At 40.1% G+C, this 27,336-nt stretch overlaps 1 protein-coding gene across 4 annotated transcripts in view; it reads right to left on the bottom strand.

The window, feature by feature from the left end:
- GPBP1 (GC-rich promoter binding protein 1) overlaps nucleotides 1–6,691 on the bottom strand; it is a 72,311-nt gene extending 65,620 nt beyond the window's left edge. For 2 of the 4 annotated variants that reach the window (XM_040262557.1, XM_040262559.1), the window contains exons 1-2: nucleotides 6,328–6,532; nucleotides 4,169–5,136 (exon numbers count right to left, since the gene is read on the bottom strand). The gene's annotated coding sequence lies outside the window, so the exon portion shown is untranslated. Of the gene's footprint in view, nucleotides 1–4,168; nucleotides 5,137–6,327 lie in introns of all 4 variants that reach the window. The other 2 variants (XM_040262558.1, XM_040262556.1) reach the window with 2 other exon arrangements.
- Between the last annotated feature and the right edge of the window lie 20,645 nt (nucleotides 6,692–27,336).

Below are 27,336 nucleotides of genomic sequence, written 5' to 3'. Positions count from 1 at the left end.
GTGCCTATAAGCCCCGTGTCATTCAAGAGTCAACTGTGTTATTTATGTTCACTGAAAGCTAACTTGTTTTTACTAGTATACATACATACGTAAAGATAAAAAATAACTCTAAAGGTATCTGCAAGGTGCAACCAAAACAACCCATTTAACTAGAATTTTTAAGATTCTTGTTTAAAAAAAAAAGTATGGAACAACTTCTAAATACGGTTTTAAAAATACATAACCTGGAAACTGAATTAACGGGTAGGAAATGAAGATGAAAACAATGCACTGCCCAAGTTGTGAACAGAAAGAGGACTAAAGAAACTGGGGCTTCCCTGGTGGTCCAGTGGTTGGGAGTCCACCTGCCAATGCACGGGACATGGGTTTGATCCCTGGCCTGGGAGGATCCCACATGCCTCCCAGCAGGAGCGCAGCTACTGAACCAGTGCTCTGGAGTCCAAGCAACACCAGAAAAAATCTGCACACAGCAACTAAGACCAGCACAGCCAAAAATAAATAAAATTTTTTAAAAGAAACTGAGTATTATCTCTTATATAAAAAGATGCAGAAAACAGCAATTACTTTAAGAGATACAGCACAAAAGCTTGTAAGTATTCTGCTGGGTGGGACAGCTAACTAAAGGAGGAAAGCAGGCAGGTAAAACTGAAAAGGAGATCCAATCATAAAAGGTCTTATCAGTAATTATAACATTTTGTGTCTCATGATCCTGCTGTTGAAACTGCTCTCCAAAAAAATACATGGAAGCACCTTCAAATACATCTATTTCAGAGACTTCTCAAATCAGTCTCCCATCCACATAGCCAAAAAGAACTCAAGTTAGGTGCCCCTCACACATGAAACATCACAAGAGGGGAAGACATAACATCTCTCTGCAACTTGCTCTTTCCGAAATATTCCAAAGACATGAGCTGAAAGGCTGCTAAAGGAACAAAACCAAGAACTGTAATTTAGGGAGATTTCTCTGGCCACAGGAAAAGACTTTGTAGAGACGTACACTCAACTAAGGATCTCCTTGGTGGCTCAGACCATAAAAAAATCTGCCTGCAATGCGGGGAACCTGGATTCGACCCCTAGGTTGGGAAGATTCTATGAAGAGGGCATGGCAACCCACTCCAGTATTCTTGCCTGGATAATCCCCATGGACAAAGGAGCCTTGTGGGCTACAGTCCATGGGTTTGAAAACAGTCGGACACAACTAAGCAACTAAGCACACACACACACAAACTCAACTAAAGTAGGCTATTTCCTTAGCCAAAGATCAAGCTAGGACGATAGATTAAGCTGGAAATGAGGAGGAAAGCATGACTAGGATGCAGGTAATGCCGTTAACAGAAACAAGAGACAGAAATAATTTCAGAGACCATAATATTAGTTTAACATGTAAAATATATTAAACAGAATTTTAAAATGAAACAAATACAATAAAATTTTACCTATATATTACACCTAACAATTAACAAAAAAGCCTTCACATACATTATTTCCATCATTTTTATGAAAAAAGTAAAGCCAAAAGAGGTTAAGTAAATATGTACGTGCATGCTAAGTCGCTTCAGTCATGTCTGACTCTTTGCAACTCAAAGGATTATAGCCTGCCAGGCTCCTCTGTCCATGGGATTCTCCAGGCAAGAACGCTGGAGTGGATCGTCATGTCCTCCTCTAGGGAATCTTTCCTGCCTAGGAATCAAACCCCCATCTCTTAGGTCTCCTGCACTGACAGGCAGGTTCTTTACCACTAGCATCACCTGGGAAGCCCTTAAGTAAATATGCAAGGTCACAAAGACCCTTTTCTAATATTCCAAATCCTAGACCAAAAATCTCCTAACTCCCCAAAACTACCCTTTTCCTACATCACTACCCCTAACTGGATCTAAATTATCTAAACGGTTTTATTAAAAAGTGGTTGAGTCAAAGACAATTAGATAATCTGGCCTGTTCAGGTTCTATCCTCAGTTGTAATTTTACTTTCAGATTAAAGGTTCCCATCCTTATTCCCTTCCCTTGTTGAATTTTATTTTCTTCTCTCTTCTGTTCATTTCATAATCTGAAACCATACTTTAATTTTTAGCTAACCAAAGTTAGCATTCAAATAGCTACTAACAAACAGTAAAACAGTGGTTTTTCTTCTTTTAGCTGGTCTCCAAGCTCCACTAGTAATCATTATTAACCAAAGAAAAGCAGTAAATGAGAAGAAAAAAATATCAGTGATAATGTTCAAACTGAATTAATAAACATAAACTCCACATGAAGACAGTATTAAACATAGCTAGTGATTAAGTTTGGGTCTCTCTAGTCCGACTTGGAGACTTGATCAAGACTCCTACATCAGTCTCAGTCTCCCTAAAATTTTTAATTTCTCACCTATACAACTAATAGTAGTTTTCTCTACGATATACTACTATGTACCACACAATCATCATCTATAAATGTTAATCATTTTGTTGTTTTAGACCTACATATTGTTCAGGCACAGAAGTGGGGAAAAAAATGGGAGAAAGGGAGATAGAGGTATTTTGGGGGGGTGGGGAGAACCCAGCCATTATTTCAATCACTCTGGTACTGTATATTTCAATGCCAAGAAAATAATGAAATATTTATGAAAACACTCAAGTTGAATAAAGCTGCCCTTGAACAACTGCTGTAAGCAAATATTACTATTCAAGGATTAAAGTTAATTGTTAAAAACCCTGGTCACTAGAGTCATCTTTATCCTGATACTACTGCTTGGAGAAAACAGGAGAAATTTAAAGAAAAATAATCACAAACAGTACATCTTATGTGGTTCTTTTCTACTAAAAAAAAAAAAGGCCATTCACTTCCAGTTCAAATTCCTAATCACATTCAAAATGCATGTTCTTAGATAAGTAACTTGAAAACCCACTAAGTTTAAGGAATATATAAAATACAGGCTCTCTGAAGCAAAGAAAAGGGCAGAAGGGGGGTTGTTCTCATCACAGGTTTATATAAATCAAGGTGGAAACTCAATTAGAAGTACTACACAAAGCTCTGAGAGAGAACACAAAAAATATTCTATCCTTTTCTGACAGATTTATTTCACTCTAATCTCAATTTTGTATCAGAAAATAAAATACCACGTATGTTTAAATACCTACCATCTTTTGGACTCTATCTCTCCCGCTCTAAGGGAGCTAACAGGATTCAACAGCGTAACAACAACAAAACAATAAATGAGCCAAATGACCAGTTATTAGGCTACCCTGGCAAAGTGTGCAAATATTACGGTATTTTTTAATCTCAGATAATTAAGTGAAAAAAAATAACCCTTTTAACTTTAACTACATTCATCTGTTAATATAAACTGCTTCAAAAATAAATTTTAGTCAATTTTTTAAAAACAAACACTTCTACTGAATGCCTATGACTCACTAAAAAAAATTAAATGCAGGAACAAATCATAATACCAGTCAATCCTCAAATAAACAATTAAAAGATGATACTCTTTTGTCAAAGGATTTTTATTACAGCAATTAATATTCACAACCTTTTTTTTTTAACCAAGATTTCCTGATAACTTAAGGCAACATTACCTTCTGGAGGCAAAAAATGTATACTCTTTTTTTTTTTTTTAAGTTAAAGGTTCTCAGTGTACCTTCTCTTCCTCTCAGTTTCTATTCCTAGTAATGACTTTTTGAAACTTTCTGAAACTTAAAAAACAGTATGAAATACAAAGCCACTTCAAAATTTGTTTCAAAAAATTTCTGTAATGGATAGGAATTGTTATCCCTTAAAATAATTCACTTCATGAAAGACCAGATTAAAAGTCAAGCCCTGTAATTTCTTTAAACTACTACCTAATTCTACACTGGAACACTAAACTGCATTCAGAATGTAATCTAAACTCATATTTAGGAAGTAAATTGGCTATTTGTTGAGTTTTTTCCTACCTTTCTATTAATCCATAAAGCGATACTGACCGCATGGATTTGTCTATTTCAGAAGCACAAAAACTTCAAATGTGAACAGTTTCATCTGAAATATTCTTAACAATTCTTTCTGCATTTCAATTTACTTAACAGTTCTTTTCAGACTGCCCAGGAAACTGAGGCCAAAGAATCTTACTGCAAGAAACTGAAAGGCTTCCAAAGAATAACACAGGATAAAGTTGACTCATTACAGTTTACAAATGAACATTTGATTTGCTCACCATATAGTACTTACAAATTCCAACAGGACTGCACAGGACGGTGTTGGCTTTGTCTCTGTAATCTTTATGTTTTCCAGTTTGTTTTTTTATTTTGTATCCTCTGAAATAATATCCAAGTTCTTTGAAGACACTTAACCTATGGCTATTTGACATAGAGTTACTTCAGTCAGCTACCCATACTTCTGTTTTAAAGTTTTCATATGGCTATCGCCAGAATTAGCCAAGTTCCTTGGATTTTAAGATTTTAAAGTCTTCTTTAATTATTCCATGTACTTGTCACTGTTATCCACTCCAGATGAAATAATCCAATTTATGAGTCAAAAAGAAAAAACAAAAAGAAAATTTCACATCTGAAGAGCATTCCTAAACATCAGCATAAACAAGAGAGACACAGCTATCTCAATACTACCATGCTGCTGGGAAACTGCCACATCTTAAATTTCCACGTAAATAAAAGATAAAAGCAAAAAAACTCTGTATTCATTCAATGTCTTCATTTAGAAAAGCTGTCCCATTGTGACATGAAAAGGACTGAGGTCAAAAATTCCTAAAACTTTTAATAAAGGTAAAAATAAACTGCCATGAAACTTCAGCAATATTTAAACAGTAATTCGAAACTGCCGAAACTACTCAGTACACAAATCAAACATATCTTACAGTTTTGGCTGAAGAACACAGGGGAGGGGTTGGGGGGGGAGGCAAAAATACCACCAGCTGAAACACTTTAAACCAGTTATATAATCCGTTTGAACCAAAATACTGAAGAAATGCCTGGATCTCTTTTTAAGTAGCTTGCAGAATTGTTCACTACTATCAATTCACTTCAGAGATGATTCTTGCCAATTTTAATAAACTTCTGGGGTAAAATTATCCAAAAACATTGTAATTCCAAAATGGCCACTTGAAATATCCGGGGCCTTTTACACAAAACCTAGAAGATGGTCTTCATATCTGAGTAATTCAATCACCTGTAAAAGTTATAAAAAAATTTAAATTACACACTGAATTTTAATCTTGAACTAAAAATTAATCCCCATCCTCAACAGTCAACCTCTGGAGAGAAATGCAGTTCCGCACCCAAAGAAGGTCTACTGTATGAAAAGGACTTCAAAACATGTTGAGGGGGAGAAAAAACGGTGGGAGATGGTATTATGGAAGACAAGTGCTGATTCCAACTGGGAAGGGTGTGCGGATATAAGGTAGAGGGATTATATAAGCAAACCTTCTTATACTCTGAGTAAATGTTACAAACGAGCAAACAATCTTCTAAGAGATCTTCCGTATTTTCTGTTCAAATCTACCAAAAGAAAACGCAAAGACAGGTGTGCTGCCACCGAGCATTACTAAAGGCAACTTAGCTAATGAGGGATATAAAGAGAAAGACGCTCCCTCCAAATCAGAATGTCCAAAGGAAAGGGACACATTTTCCCCATTCAGAGTGGGAAGGTAAGTGGCCGGGAAGTGGGACAAGAACATTCCTTAAATTCGCCCGAGGGTGAGACTTACCCTGCAGCCACGAGATATGAGGGTTCCCATTTCCTCGAATTAAGAAAACAGGTTTCTCTCAACACTGAGGGGGTGGAAGCTACTGAGCCCTTCTCGTATACCACGTTAAGAGCGCTTTTCTCCCCAACCAGACCGAGTCCCCTCAGACCTACAGGACTCAGAGGGGCAAGGCTGCGCTCGCCTCGGTCCACAGCCACGGACCTGGAGAGGCGGGCTGAGCGGGTGCGCGGAGCAACAACCAAAGGCCACAACTCGGCCTCGACTCTCCCAACCCTCCGACAGTGGCAGCGGTGCAAAAGGAGGCGGGCGCCTGCGAGAGGCCGGAGCGAGGAAGACAGAGCACGAAAGGCGTCGGACCCATTCCCAGCCTCCGCCAAACAACACCCCCCCACCTCAAGCCGCCCGGGCTAAGCCACCCACCCCCTCCCACAACCGCCACCTCCGCTCCACCCGGACCAAGTCAATACCTAGAGGGGCCTCGCCGCGCCGTCCTTCCCTCTCTGTCCTCGCTCTCCCGCCACCCTCCCCCCGTCCTCGGGCAGCTTCACACCTCACGCCGCCAACGCCGCTCCCGACCCCTCAAACCTCAACGCCGACACGGGTACCCCCTCCCATCCCTAGACCCTGGCGCCGAGCGCAGAGAACGCTATTACCTTCTGCCACACCAGAGGTGCCCCTGGCCTAGGGGTGCCGCTGCGCTCGATCCCGGGAGGAGGTTTTCGGTACTTTGAATAATCCCCTTTTGCCGCTTTTCCCTCCCCCACAACCAGTCTCAGTCCCAAAATGGCGCCGACCCGATCCGCAATGTTCTGGGCCAAGTCTCGCGAGATCGTGGAAGGTGGCGAGGCGGGGAAGAAACTAAAGGGGCTGAGGAGAAGGGAGGGGAAAGGCGGGGCGAGGAGAAGGAGGAGGGAGATAGGGTGTGGAAGAAGCGGTGCGAACGAACCTACTGGGCGGGGCAGCAGGAGGAGCGTCTCCACCAGAGAACCTTCTGGCCTAAGCAACCGCTCACGCCCCGGCCAAAGAAGCCCCGCCCTCTACGTCGAGCGGCTGGAGGGAGGGGAAGAGGGCGTGGTTATGCCGAGGGGTGGGGCTTCGAGGAGGTCCCGGAGGCAGGGGCGCGCGGGGGGCGGTGGCTCCGCGCGGTGACGTCAGGAGCAGCTGGAGTCGGGGATTACCCCCTGCTGCTGACGTGAGGATGGTGAACAATCGGGAACGTTCGGTGGAAGGGGGAATTCCCCGCTGCTCCCTGAGGAGCCCCTCCTCCCGCCCTTCCCCCCATCCGTGGCCGCCCCGGAGCCTGGGATGGTGGGGCTGCGGGAGGGCGAGAGGGGAACGCCGACTCGGGAGGCGGCTGCGCCGGCTCGAGTGGCTCGCGCCGCGGCGTCTACCCTGGCTGGATGTTCTGAGGAGCCGCGGCGGGCGCGATGCGCCGGATACCTCGCTCAGGCCTGGGAGTCTGAGAGATCACATGCTCTTCGGTACACAGCCTTGCGCGGGCGGAAGCCGGCGGAGTTGGCGCAGGACTAATCCGGCTCCGTGAAGCAGTGGATCCACTGTCGTTTGCAAATACGAGACTGTCGGACAGAAATAATATACGCGAGGCCAGTGACAGGAGACGAGACTCGCTGGTTGGGAACGAAGCCCAGATTCTCAGGGATAAAAGTGGCTACTGGATATAACCGTGCTAATTATCGTTTTTCTCTTTATTATATTAAATCTACAGCACGGTAGGATTATTTCAGCAGTGTCTTGGTCCCTCACAGCTCGTAAGATTCGTTATAAAGAATTTTGTAGGCGTCACCGTTTTCTAATCTCGATACCTTTTTGCCTTGAAACTGAAACGGTGAAATCAGCCTTTCAAGGGGTATCACAAAGTAAGAAAAGTAACCGTATGGGGGAAGGGTGTCTTAACGAGGGAAAAACCAGAGAAGAAAAAATTCTTGGCTCTTCGCCCTCCTCCAAGCCATGAAGATTTCATACACGGAAACTTTATGGTTCTTTTATGTGCATTATGGGGTTTATAGTTTAATGAACTGCTTCTAAAAGCTACCTGAAAGAATGTTTGAACATAAACTCACCAAAAATTACACCTCCCAATCTTTTCGTTTTCGTAGGGGAGATGGACACTTGGCAATTAATAATGCCTCGCTGAGTGCAAAGAAATGAGAATTAACACTTGCTGTATTCCTTGCCTGTGCCAAGTACTTAATTCTTATACTAGTCTCTGAAGTGGTGTTGTTTTCGTCCTTTTGCAGATGAGGAAACTGGTTCAGGTTACACAACATAGAATGTGGGTGCCACCACTTGGCTATTCCAGACTTAAATGTGTTTGGGTCTTAATTCACGTTCTTTACACCACACCACATTGCTTCCATAGAAATAACACGTATTGGGACAAGAAGCTGCTGCTTCTATTTCTAAGAATGGTATCAATTCAACAAACAAAAGAAAATATTGATGCTTTGAAAACACGAATTGTACCTTTCATATGGCAAAAGATATAAAGCTGAAAACCCGATAGTGAATGGAGAAACAGTTGTAACATGGATGACGAAAGTATTAATATTTAATTATATACAGTTGGTTAGTATCCGAAATATCTAATAATGTTTAATTTACATAATAAATACATTAAGAGCTCTTACAAATTATTAAGGAACAGGCATCCATACTCTTAAAAGGTCAAAGTACATGAAGAAGCCAGTCATGTATGTGTCAGTAATTATATGAAAAGATGTTCTACCTCACTAAAAATCAGAAAAAATGAAAATAAAACCAACAGTGACATACTGTACTACATTTCACCTAGCAGACTGGCAAAGATTTAAAAAGAATAAAAACTAGATGAAGGTATAAGGAATAGGCATTTGTGTATCAACAGCTATTCTACATCTGAGAATTTTTATTAGTAAAATAATAGGAAAGGTGTCCAACAATTTATAAAGATATCATTGATAAATTGCTTATAATTACAACAGCCATTTAAAATAATGATATACTTCTTTGTAAAAAATGATAACATGAAAAGATGTTCAGAGCAGACAATACTGAAACGTAAGTCAGTTACAGGACTGTCTATTTTCTGTCACCTAGAAAAACTTTACATCAAAAGATTAATTAAGTCTGACTGAATAGATACCAAAATGTTACCAATGTTTATTTCCAGGTAGAGAATCTTTATACTTGTTAAGGGGCCGTGTTACTTTTCTAATCATTAAAAAACAAGCTAATTAAAAAAAATTAAAAAAAATAAAAAAAAAAAATACAAGAATCTGTCTTCAACCAGTAATATGTTTCCATTATTTTATTCATTTAGTGAAATGTAAACAAAGGACTTATCACATAATAGATTATTTTAATTTATTAGTTAGCATAACATTATAATAGTTAGAAAAGTGCTTTTTTAACCAAGCACTGTATAAGAAATAAGGGCTTCCCAGGTAAATCAGTAGTAAAGAATCTGCCTGCCTATGTAGATGAAAGTGATCCTTGGGTAAGGAAGATTACCCTGGAGTAGGAAATTTTAACCCATTCTAATACTCTTCCCTGGAAAATTCCATGGACAGAGAGCCTGCCAGGATACAGTCCATGGCATTGCAAAGAGTTGGACACAACTGAGCATGCACACACGCTTTATATAAGAAATAGTGATAAATTTGACAACTCTTTCAGTGATTTTATAAATATTAGTCATAAAGAGATTAAGTAACTTGCTTCAAAATAATGTTAGCTCGCGTATACATGATGTGTAAATGAAGGTATTCATTTCCAACTTATATGTAACAGTGAAAACCAGAAAACCTAAATGTCTGCCAACCAAGTGTGTGTGAGTGGTCAACTCTTTGCGACCCCAGTGTTCAGTGGTGTCCAACTCTTTGTGACCCCAGGGACTGTAGCCTACCAGGCTCCTTTGTTCATGGGATTTTCTAGGCAAGAATATTGGAGCCGGTTGCCATTTCCTACTTCAGGGTATCTTCCCAACTCGGGGACGAACCTACCTCTCTTGCATCTCCTGCACTAGCAGAAGGATTTTTTACTACTGTGCCACCTGGGAAGCCCCAGCCAAGTACTGGTTAAAAAATTAATGTGCATCCATATAGTAGAATATAGCTGTTAAGAATAAGGTAGGCCAATATATGCAAAGATATTCAATATGTTAAGAGGTAAAAGTATGTGACAAAACAATATATACATATAGCATCAGAATCTTTTTTAAAGTATGTATATTTATATAGCAATAATGAAAGAATAACTTTACTATTCATTAGATCAAGATTTTTTTGTTTTATTCACTTCTGTGCTATTTGAATATACTATTTTATAATAATTTGATGTTTAAAACTTAATTGCCAAAAATCTAAAGCAGTTGGGAAGCAAAATATTTCTGTAGGAAACCTTGAATCTTTCCAAACTATATCCAGTGTCCCTTTTCTGTGTTCCCATTATGCAATCCTGTGTTCATATCTATGATTACCCATTTTTACCTCTACCTTGATCCTGGAAAGTGTCTAGGAAATTCCTTATCATCCCTCTACATGTAATCACAGTTGCTGATTTCCTTACTTGTCTCTACCACGGAACTCAAAGGTCCCTGAAAGCAGCAATTATGTTTTTCATATTTATTCATAGCAACTAGTATAGTTTTGGCCACAGCATAAATATTTGTTAACTGCATGGTTTCCCCGCCTTATTCTTTGTTTTTGCCACATACTATTATACTTGTGGGCTTCCCTTGTAGCTAAGTTGGTAAAGAATCTGCCTGCAATGCAGGAGACCCAGATTAAGTCCCTCCGTTGGGAAGATCCTCTGGAGAAGGAAATGATAACCCACTCCAGTATTCTTTCCTGGAGAATCCCATGGACAGAGGAGCCTTGCAGACTACAGTCCACGGAGTCACTAGAGTCGGACACAACATTGCGTCTAAACCACCACCAATAACAATTTGTAAGTACAAAAGTTGTACATGCAGAACGTTTGACAGATACAGAAGAGTATAAAGAAATAAAAATTACCTGTAGTCCATAACCCAGAAATAATGGCTCTTTTAAGTTTTATTAATGTATTCCTTTCAAGGACTTGTTCTTAGTATGTCTTTGTATCATCGTATATGTAAAGCTAACCTTTATATCCCTTTTTTATTCCATATGTTCAAAACTTCCCACATTTAAAAAATTCTTTTGTCTATGGTTCATTTTAAGCATTAGCATAACATTTGATATCTAGTCTTTATGATCTGTTTATTTTAACACAATAAGGATGGTCATTATTTTTGAGCCACTTTTCTAACCTACCTTTCCCTAGAAAAGGTTCCTGCTCCTGTTAAGTTTCACTCAATTCATGATTATAAATTTAAATTTACCATGTATTTTCTCCTTTTGATGAGTTTTTCAGTTGTGACAGTGTTAGTCACTCAGTCGTGTCCAACCCTTTGCTATCCCATGGACTGTAGCCTGCCAGGTTCCTCTATCCATGGAACTCTCCAGGCAAGAAAACTGGAGTGGGTAGCCATTTCCTCCTCCAGGGGATCTTCCCGACCCAGGGATCAAACCCAGGTCTCCTGCATTGCAGGCAGATTCTTGACTGTCTGCTGCTGCTGCTGCTGCTTCTAAGTTGCTTCAGTTGTGTCCGACTCTGTGCGACCCCATAGACGACAGCCCACTAGGCTCCTCTGTCCCTGGGATTCTCCAGACAAGAATACTGGAGTGGGTTGCCATTTCTGAGCATAGAACTAATTGCTGGAGAACTGACCACTTACTCCTTACTCAAAGCATATATGTGAATTGACAAATATTCTCTGGGCTCCAGTTATGGGTGGCCCAGTATTGCTAATTGGCACTTCCACATCTGTTTTCCTCTCTTTGTTCTAGGAGATATGGAGGAACACCATTAACATGGGCACAGTTGTCAACAAAATTTTTAAATGTTCTCTCCAATATGTGACTTTCAAAACAGAGACTCTTCTTGCATGGTATCTATAATTTTAAAGCTATAGCATGTAAATGCATGTAAATCACCGACGATAAAGTGAAGAAAACACTTTGTAGAGTTTTTAAAAGTCTTGGAATCCATTTCAATATGTTCCTCTGTGATCTCTGAAAATGAAATATAAGGAGCCCTGGAGATACAATAGCCACCATCCCCTGCACCTTGTTACTGACTGAGTGACTTGAGAGAAACTGAGTCAAGAGCTGGGCTATTCTGCTACCTCTTGACTCTAGGTACAGTAAATATGTGGGAAACTGCTTAGGAACATTCTCCATGATGGAATTTCCCTGGTGTTTTTCCTCTTAGGTTTCCAAGTTCATCTTGGGGTAGCTCCATCCTCTTTTGGCTCTGAATATTCATTCAGTGAAAGGAAATCCATCACGTACTTTAGAAGGTTTATTGAATCAATAGCTTCCCAGGAAAAATGAGTGGCAACACCACCACCTCACCCCACCCCACCCCGGCAAATAATTCTACTTAAATGCGTTAATGCCACTTGTAACACTAAGTCTAATTGCCTAATACACATATAGGGATACAGACTGGAGGCTAAATGGCCTGGTCAAAAGTTAGTCAAACAGATCTGGAAGTAACACTAAAGATTTCTCATTTAAGTTTCAGAATTAAGTAATACTGCTAAGTCAATTCAGTCGTGTCCGACTCTGTGCAACCCCATGGACAGCAGCCTACCAGGCTCCTCTGTCCCTTGGAGTCTCCAGGCAAGAACACTGGAGTGGGTTGCCATTTCCTTCTGCAATGCATGAAAGTGAAAAGTGAAAGGGAAGTAGCTCAGTCGCGTCCGACTCTTTTCGACCCCATGGACTACAGCCTACCAGGCTTCGTCCATGGGAGTTTCCAGGCAAGAGTACTAGATCACTTCAACTTTGCTAAGACTAGAATCTGTGCTCAAACTAACCAGCTTTTAAAACAAAATCATAGGAATTAATATGGTAATAGTTTATGTTGTCAGAGCATCTTTTATATTTTCACCCTTATCTTCCTTTTTGATTATGAAAATGATACAAATTTATTCTAAAATCAAACAATACAAAAGTATATAAAGTGAACAACCATGTCCTACTATATAATACAGAGAACTATGTTCAATATCTTGTGCTCAGTCACTCAGTCGTGTCTGACTCTTTGTTGTAGCCCATTAGACTCCTCTGTCCATGGGATTCTCCAGGCAAGAATATGGAGCCAGTTGCCATTTCCTCCTCCACGGGATCTTCTCCACCCAGGGATCAAAGCTGAGTCTCCTGCATAATAAACTGTAATGGAAAAAAATCCAAAAATACATATACGTACCAACTGAATCACTTTGCTATGTACCAAAAACTTAAAAAAACTGAAAATCAACCATACTTCAAAAAAACATTTTAAAAATTTAAAAACCAGATGGAGATAAAAGACATTCATGGAGGACTTCCTAAGCATCCTTCTTCGGCATAGATGGCTCAATGTATCTTAGGTCAAGGATCGTTCTGAGAACCTAATGATGATAATGTACACCATTCCCGGGGGAAAAAGCACATTTCTACATACATGCAAAAGGTATCTGCTCTGTCAGAGGGTGCACAGTCAGTCCCCCGAGGCCCAGCTGACAAAGCTCTAGGAGAGTCAGGGGTGTCTCTAAACTAAGAATCTCAGTCCTACTTATAGACATAGAAAACAAACTTGTAATTACCAAAGGGGAAAAGACAGGGGAGGGATAAATTAGGAGTTTGAAATTAACATATACACCCTACTATATATAAAGCATATAAGCAATAAGGACCTACTGCATGGTACAAGGAACTATATTCAATATCTTATAATAACCTATAATGGAAAAGAATCTGAAAACAGGTATACACGTGTATATAACTGAATCACTCTGCTGTATACTTGAAATTAACACATTGTAAATCAGCTATACTTTAGTAAAAAGTTGTTTGTTTTGAAAATATATATATAAATGAGAAGATCCTCCAGAATGAAGCTTTTGTGAACAGTTATGATCCTTGTAGATTTTTTCTTATTCATGTATGTATCATATCCATATATATATTTTAATAAAATTGGTCTATGTCAGTTGCACTTAGTGCTAATTTAAGAATTGTATAATAATCCTTTGGAAGAATTTACCTTATTTAAATAGTATCTTATAGAAGAACATTTAGATTGTATCTAATTTTTTCTTCTATTAAACTGTATAGTGATAAATGTTTCTGAATTTACAGTGTGTGTCTGGAGAGGAAGGAGTGAGAAGTGTTGGAAAATTAAGGTAATATGCCAGAGGGTGACTCATTGAGCCAAAGATGGTAGTTTAAAAGGACGATTTGGCAAAATAACATTATTTATTGAGCATTTAAAATGAACCAGGTCCTGGTTACTTATGATGCATGCTGCCATTTTTCTTTAATAGTGTTACTATTTTTATTTTAATAGACTCAGATTCATCTGGATTCCACATAGTAGTGGAAAGATCATGGACTTTGAAATTAGGCAGACCTGGACTTGAATACTAGCTCAATTCAATTCAGATTTAATTATATTTGGCACTGTTGTACATCTGTTGAGGATACAGAAATAATTAAGGCACAATCAGTGCTCCAGATTCTCATAACCTGAGGGGTAAAGCTGACCTAATATCTATTTTGTTCACTACAGTATCCTCCAGTGCCTAAAACAGTGCTAGCAATAGTAACCACTCAATATTTATCAAATGAATGGATCTCAAGACTTTGTGCCAAGTGTTATGTTAGAGGCATGCAGAGTGCTGTGAGGTGGCTTTCCAAGAAGAAACCTTTAAAAAACTGAGTCTGATGAGTTGAACATAATTCCAGGAGGGAAGGGCCTTCGAATTAGAATCTGTTGCAGAGTCAGAGGTACACGGATGAAAATAAGCCAGAGCAATGGGGTTACGAAGAGTCAGATATGACTGAGGGACTAACACACACACACAAACACACGCAAGTCATTTCCAAAGATGCAAATGAAGTGACTGCCACCACATAGACTGCTAGGAGCCATGAGGGAGAACAGGAGAAAAACACAGGAGAACAAATCCCAAGGGCCTTGACTCTGTGCTAGGGAGATTAGGTGTTTATCCCGAAGGCTTTGGAGAGTCTTTAAGTAAGAAAGAAACATGTTGGATTCATGCTTTACAAAGAGCCTCCTTGTGATCCTCTGAAGAAGAGATTAGGAAAATGAAAGTCCACGAAGAGAAAAGCTAAAATGCTATGGCAGTCATCCAGGTGAAAGACGATGGTGTCTTGAGATTGCTGCGGCCATTTTTCAGTTTCTCCTACACCCTGTAGTTCTCCTCCATGATCCTTCTAATACATCACAACTGTGTAAATGGTCATCACACAAACTTCCTTTTGGCTGGAACACAGGTGATCTCCCACTTTCTGCCAGTTCTCACAAGCTTTCAAGTTTCAACTTAAATATCACTTCCTTAGGTAGTCATCCCTGAACTCCTTGTTCCCCTTGTACTCATCCTTATAGCACTGATCATAACTATAAAGTTATTTTTATGGTTATTCATTTGATATATACCTGGCCCAGCGGACTCGAGATTTCTTGAGGAATTGAGTGAGTGGAGTAGGTGAATGGACAGGGAAAGATTCGAACAGATTCAAGGGTGGATGCAGAAAATGTTATGTTAAATGTTTGTGAAGATTGGCAAGTAAAAACTAGTTTCTAATTTGGTTATCTGTGTTGATGCTGGTGGCATTTTCTAAGTTATGAAATCAAGGCATAGAAACAAATTAGGTCGAAGATGGGAATCCCAATTCAGATTGGGACTTAGGACTGTGAGTTTGAATTTCAGATCACAAACTCCAGTGGACAGCAATAAGAACTCAGCTAGCTTTCCATAAAATTCCCTATATCCCAGTTAATTTCAGGATCTCCCGTGCCGACTCCAATGATAACTAAGGCTACCGATTTTCTCAGTAATAACTATGCTGCTGCACTCTTGGAGTTATTTTGCATCTGTTTTATTTGTGTCTCTCTTTTTTTTTTTTCTAATTTTCTCTCTTTCCAAGCCATAAAGTCACTAAAACAAAGTTGTCACAGCTGTTTGACATCTCTATCAAGATTCCAACAGAAAAGTAAATTAGAGCATGAGTAATCTTGATTGGAACTAGAGATGATTTCTGATAAAAAATTTACTAAATATTGGAATTAATAACAGGATTCTTTAAGAAATTGCCACCTTTTAAGTGTCAAACTTGAAAGGAGTTTAAAATGGAGACCCATAAAAAAATACTGATGGAAGAGTAGGGGCTGGCCAGTACTTCTTTCCTTTGAAAACTTCTAGAATGCCTGTTTCGAAAGGGACCCATTCTGTGTAGTATGATTTGGGACCAACCCCACCCCTTAGCCATTAGCCTCCCTACCCCTCAGTTACAGGTATGAAGCTGGATCCTATCTCTGACTAATTGGAATACTATGTCCATGGCTACAGTGCTGATTTGAGGCACCTCTCTCAAGCTAGACTCATCAGAACATTTTCTGAGACTTTTCTACAGGAACTATCAAGAAAACATTCTCTTCCTATTAGAGTTACTAAAAACAGAGGGAGGGCAAATTTCCAGTGCAGAAACTCTGGAATTCTCACCCTGCCTACTATGTGGCTCTTAGAGGTAAACATAGTCAGAACCCTAACATCCTCTCTGTCCTTAGATCTAGTCCTACCTGAAATAATGACCATCCCTGGACTTTATAGTAATGCAAACAAATTTTCTTTATTGCTTTACTAGTTTGTGTTACATTTCTGTCACTTTCAGTTTAGGAGTGTCTATGAATTTAGGGTCTTTGTCCTGTAGGCTGGCTGATACTATGCAATGTTTTCTTTCAGCCGTGATATCCAAAGTCAGTTGTGAAAGACCTTCAGTTTCTGGTAAAGGAACTGGCCATCTGAAACAGCCAATGGGGTAAGTGTAACAATTCCGGTGTTTTTCTCCCTTTTGTGTCAACACTGTGGCTAACCCAAAGAAGAATCAAATTCACTTATCCTATCTATAAATAAGTTTCCCTTTAAAGCAGGATTTCTTTTGTGGAAAATAAATTGAAAAGGAAACAATTTATCCTATCCAATTTTCCTCTGTCACCCAGGGCAGGCACTCTTTTCACTTCCACAGAATGAAAGGGGCACCTGAGTAAGACTCTGGGAAGTCTCCCTACAGTTAGCATTCTTTTCTACTGTAAAGAATGGATTCAGGCAGACTTCTGGCGTGTAAAATGAATAGGTGAAGGAAGGCAATCACTTTAAGGGGAAAAAGCTGGTGACTCAAAGAGTGAGAGAAAAGCATAATTGGAATAAGAAAATAAACTGGATAAGACAGAAAGAAAACTGAAACAGAAAAATAACCTTATTTAGAATTTTCTTTGTTGTTCTTTGCCTTAACTTACATGCAAAAAAATTATATATCAATTCCATAATCATTCATTCATTGAAAACAAACAACAAAGGCCTATAAAGCCTACTCTGACCTAGGCAGAGGCTAAATGCTGAGGACGCAACAAGAAATAAGATACCCATGACTCCCTCTATATTTATAAAAATCAAAGTTTGATTGTAGGCAGGATTGAGGAGAGGAAAGAAATAGATGAGGGAGATTAAGAGGTGCAAACTTCCACTTACAAAATAAGTCTCAGGTATGAAATTTACAGTGTGAGAAATACGGTTGATAATTATGTAATATCTGTATAGTAACAGATGTTAACTAAGTTTAATGTGATCATTTTCAGCATATTATATGTAATATATAACATATTTCATACAACATATATTGTATAATAATATAATCTAGTATTTTAATGCATAATTATGTGATCTATTATATGTAATAGATTACTTGTGTATGCATCTTTATATATAAATTTGTACTGAAAAAAGCAGTATTACACATTCTTTTCAAGCATATACTGAACATCATTAAAAATCATCAAGTGGTCTTCTCAGGTGTCTTAGTGGTAAAGAATTTACCTGCCAATACAGGAGACACAAGAGAAGTGAGTTTGATCACTGGATCCCCTGGAGAAGGAAACAACAGCCCACTCCAGTATTCTTGCCTGGAGAATCCCATAGACAGAGGAGCCTGGTGGGCTGCAGCTGAGCAACTGAATATACTCATCCTCAGCATTTAGCATTAGATCACAGGCAAGTTTCCACAATTACAAAAAAACCCTGAAATCCCGGTAGTTTGTTTGGGTCATTATTACAAAATACCATAAACTGAAAGTAATCAAAGTGACAGTTGCTCAGTCGTATCCGACTCTTTGCAGCCCCGGGGACTATACAGTCCACGGAATTCTTCAGGCCAGAATACTGGAGTGGGTAGCCTATCCCTCCTCAAGGAGATCTTCCCAACCCTGGGATCGAACCCAGGTCTCCTGCATTACAGGCAGATTCTTTACCAGCTGAGCCACGAGGGAAGCCCACCCAGCTGGCCTTCCCAGAAGGCCACAGAAATGTATTACTTAAGTTCTAGAGGCTAAGTCCAAGATCAAGATACCAGAAGTTTCACTGTCTGCTGAGAGTCTGTTTTCTGGTTCACTCTGTCCTCATATGGTAGAAAGGTCATGGTGATCATACTGAAATGTATAAAAATACAGAATCACTATGTTGTGTACCAGGGACTAAATAGTGTTGTATGTCAATTATATTTCAAAACAAAGAAACAAATAGACTCATAGAAGAAGAGATCAGATTTGTGGTTATCAGAGGTAGGAGGTGGCGGGGAGGGGGAACTGAACGAAGGTGCTTAAAAGGAACAAACGACCAGTTATAAGGTAAATAAGTCCTAGCTATGTAATGTGCAACATGAGAAACATAATTAACGCTGCTGCATTGTCATCCATACCAGCTGCTGAGAGCTAAAGTATGCTTGTGTTAATTTATCCCCGTGTTTGTTTCTAAAGCACCTGGCATTTGACAGAGATGTTTTCCATCTGTGCTTTAAGAGAAATGCTATGGTCAACTGCTCTGAACCGGCTGCCTCTGATTTGACAACCACAGAAACATACCTGAGCAGATGAGACCTGGAGGTATCCGAAAGTTACCTTTCCTTCATTACCATGCTAAGATCTCTGCCCAAGGAGGGATTTGTTCTCTGCCAGGCACAATTTGTACCATGTGCAAAGAATTGTGGAAGACTGTCATCCCCAGCTGCCCTTGCCTGCTCAAGGAAATCTATCTCCACCACTTTCCTAGAGCCCTGATGACAAGTCTCCCTCCTACCCCTTAAAATTTCCTGGGGAAGAAGGTGTTTTTAGAGCATGAACTCTCTCTTCTCCATTCCTTGGTCAATGAATAAAGTTTCTGCTCTGCTATACCAAAGTCAGTTTCCTTTGATTGGCATTTACAACTCCAGGCAAAGGACCCAAATTAAAGGATCCTTGATCCATCAGGGATTGGTAACAGTATGCTATATATAAAAGCTGATCAGAGAGTAAATCTTGAGAATTCTCATCACAAGGGAAAAATATATCTATACATCTATAAATATATCTATTTCTTTAATTTTGTTTCTATATGAGATGATGGATGCCCACTGAACTTACTATGGTAATCTTTTCCTGACATTCGTTTTTATTTCAAATCATTATGGTGCACACCTGAAACATAAACATAGAAGAAAGAAGTTTAAGTAAAGACCAGATGAGTTTTAAAAAAAATTGATTGTAGGAAGGAAAGAGAAATGAATAGCAAGAGTCCACTGTATCATTGCATTGATGTTCTAATCCCAGGAGGGTGCTTAGGCCATTCTGAAATCAACCAAGAAGGAAGCTTGGAAGACAGGACACTTGACTCAGACCTGAGGGTCTCAATGTTGTGGTGAGCTGCTTTTCTGACAACAGAGTTAAGCAAGAGAACTCTGTTGGGAATGGCCTGAACCTGAAGTTTGGTGGGTTAGGGGGTGCATGAGTGACCCAAAACCCAGATGTAGATATAGGGAAGGGAGCTGGACTTGGCCCAAAATGATCACCCGAAAGGGTGCAGTGACTTAAGCAAAAAGGTGGGTCCCCTGAATCCTAAAAACTATCAAAGAAAAACAAAGCCAGATGCTGGTTAAGGTGGTAAGGACAGATTTTAGTTAGTACTACACTGTTGCCATAGGGAGAAGATTCCAGGGTAAACTGAGCCCAACTTTTACTGGGATTTGTGCAGAGGTGGCTGGGCAGTTAAAGGGGAGAAAATGGAATAGGGAGGGGGAGGGCCTTAGCAGAGTCAGGGAAGTGAAAAATTATAAAAACTAGAAGGGTGGGTGGTGCCTGTGAATCCCATCTGTGTTTGTTAGTTGGCCCTTATCAAAGTTTCTTCTCCCACAAAGAGGGAGGCAAGGCTCTATCTTCAGGTGTTGGCTGCAACAGTCAATTCTTTTGGCAGCATGGAGTTTTCTAGGGAGGCACTTTAAGGGAGTCAGACTCATCCTAGGGATGTGGCCTTGAGCTGTTAGAAACTATGTTTGTGTTTGTTCTAATCTTTACAGGCCAAGGTTGAGGCCTACTGGAGAGAGGGCTCAGAAGTGCCTGGCTGAAATGTAGTCAAGAAGAGAATCTTTGTCAAAACTCTGTGAAAGTGACGGTGAAAATACTGCGGAGCATGCCCAAGATTTTGTGCTGAGACAGACAAGAGCCATTATAGAGAGTTTAAGGGACTTCCCAAGTGGTACTAGTAAAGAAACTGCCTGCCAGTGCAGGAGACTTAAGAGACGCGGATTAGATCCCTGGGTCGGGAAGATCCTTTTGGGGGAGGGCATGGCAACCCACTCTAATATTCTTGCCTGGGGAATCCTCATGGACAGAGGAGCCTGAAGGGCTATACTCTATAAGGTCGCAAAGAGTCAGACACGACTAAAGTGACCTAGCACGCAGCAGGAGGAGAGTTTAAACATAAGGCTGCAAAGGAATAAGGGTTGTTTTCTGTTTACACTGGTCCAATTTTAATAGTTTAGTAAACTATTCACACACATTCATCCAGTACCTCCTCTTCCAAATGTCCCTTAAGAATGAATCTATTTGCATATACAAAGGGTAAGGTGCTTATGCAAGTGTTTATGCTTATATGTAAATGTATAAGAAGTCTCCTGGTTTTCATGATGCTCTTAAAGGTCTATTGATCCCAAAGTAAAAAAAAAAATCTTACCCTAGGCTAATGGGTCTAAGCTCTACATATCTACACCCTCCTCCCTTTTTTCATAATAAGTGTTTTGTGTCACCCCCTTTACTTTAAAAAACTGGAAGTAATTTGTAATAAAACACACAGTTGGATGTGTAAATGCTTAGTCACAGTTTTACTGGAATGCATAATGGAATCGTCATATGTCTGTAGTGTTAAAAAATAAGACAACAGGCCCAAAATGGAATCAGTTATGCCAAGGCCCATGTTGCCAAACCAAAACCTAATTACAGTTTCTGTTCTCCCAGAAACAGAATCTTAAACTAGCTAATCAAGAATCATCTGATCAGCACCAGTTGGGTAAACTGCTTGACAGACTCCTGCCATCAGCTGAAGGAAAGTAACCCTGCAATAACAAAATGCTTCTTTTTTTTTTTTTTGCCTCCTCTAACTTCCTTGTTCCTCCACCCTTCTACAGATAAATCTTTCATGTTGTACAGCTCTTCGGAGCTCCTTTCTATCTGCTAGATTGGATGCTGCCCAATCCTAAGCATTTTTTGCCCAAACTTAAAAGTTTTTATATAGCTCAGTAATTTCCTAACAGTTTCTGTATGTGGAGCTTTTGACTGCAAAAGCTATAAATGCAGACTAAAACAAGTGTATTATTTTGATTTAAATAACATTAGTTGACATGTTACTACTGGTATTATTTCAAAAGTTCTGAATGTTTCTTGGTAAAGTTCTCCATAAAAGGAGGTACAAGTTTCCTTCAGTATATTCAGTAGCTGCAATCCCAGAAAATTCAACGTACATTAAAGTCAAGCAAGAAATACTTGGTGTTTATCTTTTAAAAGAAGTAACATTGATTACATTTAGCTTTACTAAATGCTATCTTTGTAACATTCAAAAAACACTCCCACAAATTTCCAGCTCACCCTCAGGGGACTATCCTGCCTTTGGGTGCTGTTGCTCTGGGAGGGTCCTTGAAGGTCATCTACTCCCACTTCTCCCTCCGGCCTTTTCAGTTCCTGCCTACCCCTCCCTCCTACCTTTCCAGTTTAAGGGGAATTTCTGGATTAAAGAGAAACCACTTTGTAGTATTTTTCCTTTAGAAAAATTGAGAAGATCTTGACATCTGATTATCCTATACAGAAAGCCAAATCTTGACTATGTTTTAGATGCTCTGTGTGTGCTCGGTCGCTCAGTCCTGTCTGACCCATGAACTGTAGCCCACCAGGCTCCTCTGTTCATGGGATTGCCAGGCAAGAATACTGGAGTGGGTAGCCATTCCCTTCTCCAAGGGATTGTCACAACCCAGGGGTCGAACCTGGGTATCCTGCATTGCAGGCAAATACTTTACCATCTGAGCCACCAGGGGAAGCCTAAAACTCCCCAAGTCACTCAGGTTCTCAACCCTCCCTTTTTAGTGATTTTGCTTTTAGAAGATTCTCTGTCTCTATTTGGGGACTCTCCTGCAGAAAATCCCAGAACCATGCTGACTGACCTTATTACAGATTTACCTGTCTCCATTTCAGATCCCTTGGAGCAGCGTATTTTCTCAGCTTCTCTCATTTTCCTCAGCCCTGATCCCCAAACCCTCTAACCAATTCATCACTCCAGCTGAACATCAGCTGAATGTTTCTTGGTAAAGTTCCTACCTCAGTGAGATAAAGTTGTAAAATCCTTCCATTTCCTTGCTTTTCTCGCCTGCCAAAGCAACAACTTTCTACAGTAGCATGCATCCTGGCACCCTGTTATGGAGGACAAGGTGGAATGCTGAATGAAGATTTCTACTGCCAAGCAGGAGGATGCCAACCCAGCTGAGTCTGGTCTCCAGGGGATGAAATTGGAGAGAGAGAAAATGGAGTCCTATCTTAAAGCCAAAAGCCACAGTCTCTACCCTGTTCTAGGACAGGGTTGCTGTGCCCAAGGACTGAGTCGGGCTGGAGGGCATTTGCCTCAGGAGCAGAACTTTCAGCAGCTCTGCTTCCAGCTAGCTGGTCAAGGGTGATTTGAAACTTCCTTCCCTGGTGGCTCAGAGGGTAAAGCGTCAGCCTGCAATGCGGGAGACCCGGGTCCGATCCTTCAGTCGGGAAGATCCCGTGGAGAAGGAAATGGCAACCCACTCCAGTACTCTTGCCTGGAAAATACCTTGGACGGAGAAGCCTGGTAGGCTACAGTCTGTGGGGCTGCAACGAGTCAGACGCGACTTCCCTTTCACTTTCCTTCTTCTTGGGCTTCCCTGGTGGCTCAGCTGGTAAAGAATCCATCTCCCATGTGGGAGACCTGGGTTCGATCCCTGGGTTGGGAAGATCCCCTGGATAAGGGAAAGGCTACCCACTGCAGTATTCTGGCCTGGATAATTCCATGAACTGTATGGTCCATGGGATCGCAAAGAGTCAGACCTAACAGAGCAACTTTCACTCAATCATTCCTCCTTGTGACACCTCTAAGCCTCCATCTAGAAAGAACCAGAAACCCAAAGAGAAAGTAAAGTGGCAGAAATTTCTTAGAGATAACTTTATCATTCATAAATTGGGTAAATAAATAAATTTGCAAAAATCATTTTGCTACTTACAGACCCAAAGGAAAAGCAAAATTGTTTTGAGTGTTTATGTGTGTGTGTGTGTATATACATATACACATTTTTATGTATTTTAATTTTTAGTGGATTTTTTTTTTAACTGAAGTATAGTTGATTTACAATGTGGTGTTAGTTTCAGGTATACAGAACATATATACGTATATACTCTTTTTCAGATTCTTTTCCCTTATAGGTCATTACAAAATATTGAGAGTGTAGTTCTTTGTGCTACGAGTAGGTCCTTGTTGCTTATTAGAGATGGATTTTTTTTTTTTTTTGAGGTAAATGGTTCTACTAACTAGAATGGCAGAGTTCTGAAACACGGTCATATGAAATTAAAAGTGTCATACAGATTACGACCAACGTGCTGTAATGTTCTGCTCATCTGAGGTTTTACCCTTCTGCATCTGTGTCAAGTATACTTATGGTCCCTGACTTTCTTTGAAGAATCTGATATCACTTGTTTTCAAGTGTAGTATTGATATTTTGCTTTCAGATGCCACCACTTTAACCTTCATAAAATGCTTAGATGGTTGGTCCATTTTCCCTTCACTAAGAAATGGGTACTGACATTTAAGAGTAACCTCCAGGTGGTTAAATTATGAGTAATTATTTTACTATTTTCTATCTTCAAGATTTCAAATAATAAACAGGTATTGTGTGTTTTCATTTTTAACTTTGAGATGGTAAAAGTACAGAAAACTGCAGACAAAAACATAATACTCATGTTTCCATAATCTTAAGTTCATCTATAACATTTATATTAATAATTAACCAAGTAATATAAAATGAGTAACAGTTACAGAATGGAAGCATGAGATGATATGCTTATCTGACAGGCTCAAATCCGCCAGGTGGACTTTCAGCGTGACCTCCACTCTTTGTGCTGCTGATTTTTTTTTTCTGGTTATAAATAAAATAAAACTTTATCTTGTAGAACATAAAAAGCCAGAATGACAGCAGAATCTGAAGAGAGAGGTCATTACTAACTACTTCTCCGAGTACAGAGGTTCTTTTGAAATGATAGAAATGTCTTAGAACTAGATTGGCTGCACAGTTATTTAACTTCTTTATTTTTTTGTTATTGTTTTTTTAGTCTTTTGGCTATGCCCCTCAGCATGTGGGATCTTAGTTTCTGAGCCAAGGATTGAACCTGCACCCCATGCACTGGCAGCATGATGTCTTAACCACTGGACCACCAGCCAAGTCCCTTATTTCACTTCTTGATATGCATACAGTCTATCGACACATTCTACCTGCAGCTTTCTGATAAATAAGGAATGACTAAGAAGGAAAGGAAAAGAAAACATGAGTTGTCTTATGTTCAATCCCTGGGTTGGGAAGATCCCCTGAAGAAGGAAATGGCAACCCACTCCAGTATTCTTGCCTGGGAAATCCCATAGACAGAAGAACCTAGCAGGCTACAGTCCATGGGGTTGTAAAGAATCAGACATGATTTAGTGACTAAACCACCACCACAATACGAGGATTATTGTTTCTTAGAACACCGCCCTTTTTTTTTTTTTTTCCCTGTTTTGGAAACTAGTTCCAGTTCAAGCAGATAACCTGGCCCCTGGGGGCTGGCAGAGCTTCATTCCTTACTCAGTCATAGATGCAGTATGCTATCTTGCCCTTGGTTTGAGTCTTATGGAACTCCCACACATTGTGAACCCACGGGAATTGTGTGACCGTGGGCCTTGTATGTGCAAATAGAACAGCAACAAGTAGCAGACACATCTATGGTACATATCTCTTCTGTTGATGCACAGGCTTCATTGTCCCAACAAATTTCTCTTGCAAAACACAAGTTCAAAGATAAAATTTTTAAGAGTTTCAGGACTGTGACAGCAGAGCGTTAAACTCTTTCTGAGCTCATTATCCTGTACCACTGTATAGGTTGTATGTCCAGGAAGCCCACTCTCATTCCAGAGCCCAGATTCAGCCTTCGCAGGACGTTGACTGAGTCCTAAGCAAAAGGAAGAGCCTGGGAAATTACTGTGATATTTGGGGACATCATTTGGAATCAAAATAAAATTTTTAAATCATTTTACTTCAACATGGGATAGAATATTTAATAGAATTATGGGTCAAAAATTTAGATATTGCTAACTGGCAACTCTCTCCCTTAACTCCTGTCACTGTTTGATTTTCTAATTTCTGTTTCTTTATATATTCTATTTCTCTAGTTTAAATTGAAATATAATTGACATTTAGTACAAAACACAGATCTTAAGTGTACAGTTCACTGACTTTTTACCTATATATCCAACTATGTATGTATAGGTGCAATATGGAAAGTTTCCATCACCCAAGCAAATTTTCTTGTACCCATTAACAGTCAGTAACCACCAATCACTCTCCAAAGTTTGTGTTCTTTGCCTATTTGGCTTTTCTAGAACTTCACAAAAACAAAAGAAACAATAGGTAATTAAAAACAACAACAGCAAGAAAATTTTTAAAAAGGAAAAAGAGAAAACAGAGTCTGATAGTGTATATTCATTTGTGTCTGCTCTGTTTAATGTTTTCTGAGATTCATCCATGCTGTTGCAGGTAGAAATTGTTCATCCATTCCAGTGTTAATGGACGTTTGGGTTGTTTCTAGGTTAGAACTACTGTAAATTAAGCTGCTATGAACATCTGTGTAAAAATCTTTGTGTGGGTATTTGTTTCCATTTCTCTTGGGTAAATACATAAGAGGGAAATACTGTGTCATAGAGTGGCATATATTGTACTTGAGTAGAAATTGCCACAGAGTTTGCCTAAGTAGTTATATAATTTTACACTCTTGGACTTCCCTGGTGGTCCAGTGGTAAACAGAATGCCAGTGTAGGGGATATAGGTTTGATCCCTGTTACAGGAAGATTCCGGGGCTTCCCTGGTGGCTCAGAGGTTAAAGCATCTGCCTGGAACACTGGAGACCCGGGTTCGGTCCCTGGGTCGGGAAGATCCCCTGGAGAAGGAAATGGCAACCCACTCCAGTACTCTTGCCTGGAGAATCCCATGGAGGGAGGAGCCTGGTAGGCTACAGTCCATGGGGTCCCAAAGACTGAGCGACTTCACTCACTCACTCTCACTCACAGGAAGATTCCACATGCCACAGAGCAACTAAGCCCTTGGGCCACAACCACTGAGTCCAGGCTCTAGAGCCCATGCATTACCACTGCTGAAGTTCATGTGCCTAGGGCCCGTGATCCACCACAAGCTACTGCTGCTGCTAAGTCGCTTCAGTCGTGTCCGACTCTGGGCGACCCCAGAGACAGCAGCCCACCAGGCTCTCCCGTCCCTGGGATTCTCCAGGCGAGAACACTGGAGTGGGTTGCCATTTCCTTCTCCAATGCATGAAAGTGAAAAGTGAAAGTGAAGTCGCTCAGCCGTGTCTGACCCTCAGTGACCCCATGGACTGCAGCCTACCAGGCTCCTCCATCCATGGGATTTTCCAGGCAAGAGTACTGGAGTGGGGTGCCATTGCCTTCTCCTTTAAATACTCTAGCAATGTATAAAAATTCTTTTCATTTTTCCTTTTTGTTTTGCCTCCTTGCTTCCCCAGCTTCATAATAATTTCTGTTTAATTGAGAGGAAAGGTCTTAATTTAGGAACAAACTATGTACATGGCTAAGAAGAGAAGGATTTTAAAATCTGAGGGTCCTAAGCAATTTAATTCTTCTTTTAAAAAATTTATTTACCTTAATTGGAGGCTAATTACTTTACAATATTGTGGTGGTTTTTGCTATACATTGACATGAATCAGCCAGGGGTGCATATGTATACCCCCATCCCGAACTCCCCTCCCACCTCCTTATCCCATCCTTCTGGGTTGTCCCAGTGCACCGGCTTTGAGTGCCCTGTTTCATGCATAGAACTCGCACTGGTCATCTATTTCACATATGATAATATACATGTTTCAAAGCTATTCTCTCAAATCATTCCACCCTCACCTTCTCCCAGAGAGTCCAAAAGTCCGTTCTTTACATCTGT

This window comes from Oryx dammah, unplaced genomic scaffold (genome assembly GCF_014754425.2).
Source record: "Oryx dammah isolate SB20612 unplaced genomic scaffold, SCBI_Odam_1.1 HiC_scaffold_20, whole genome shotgun sequence".
NCBI classification, from domain to species: domain Eukaryota; kingdom Metazoa; phylum Chordata; class Mammalia; order Artiodactyla; family Bovidae; genus Oryx; species Oryx dammah.
The sequence above is the reverse complement of the archived record's forward strand: the minus strand, read 5'-3'. Positions and strand labels throughout refer to the sequence as shown.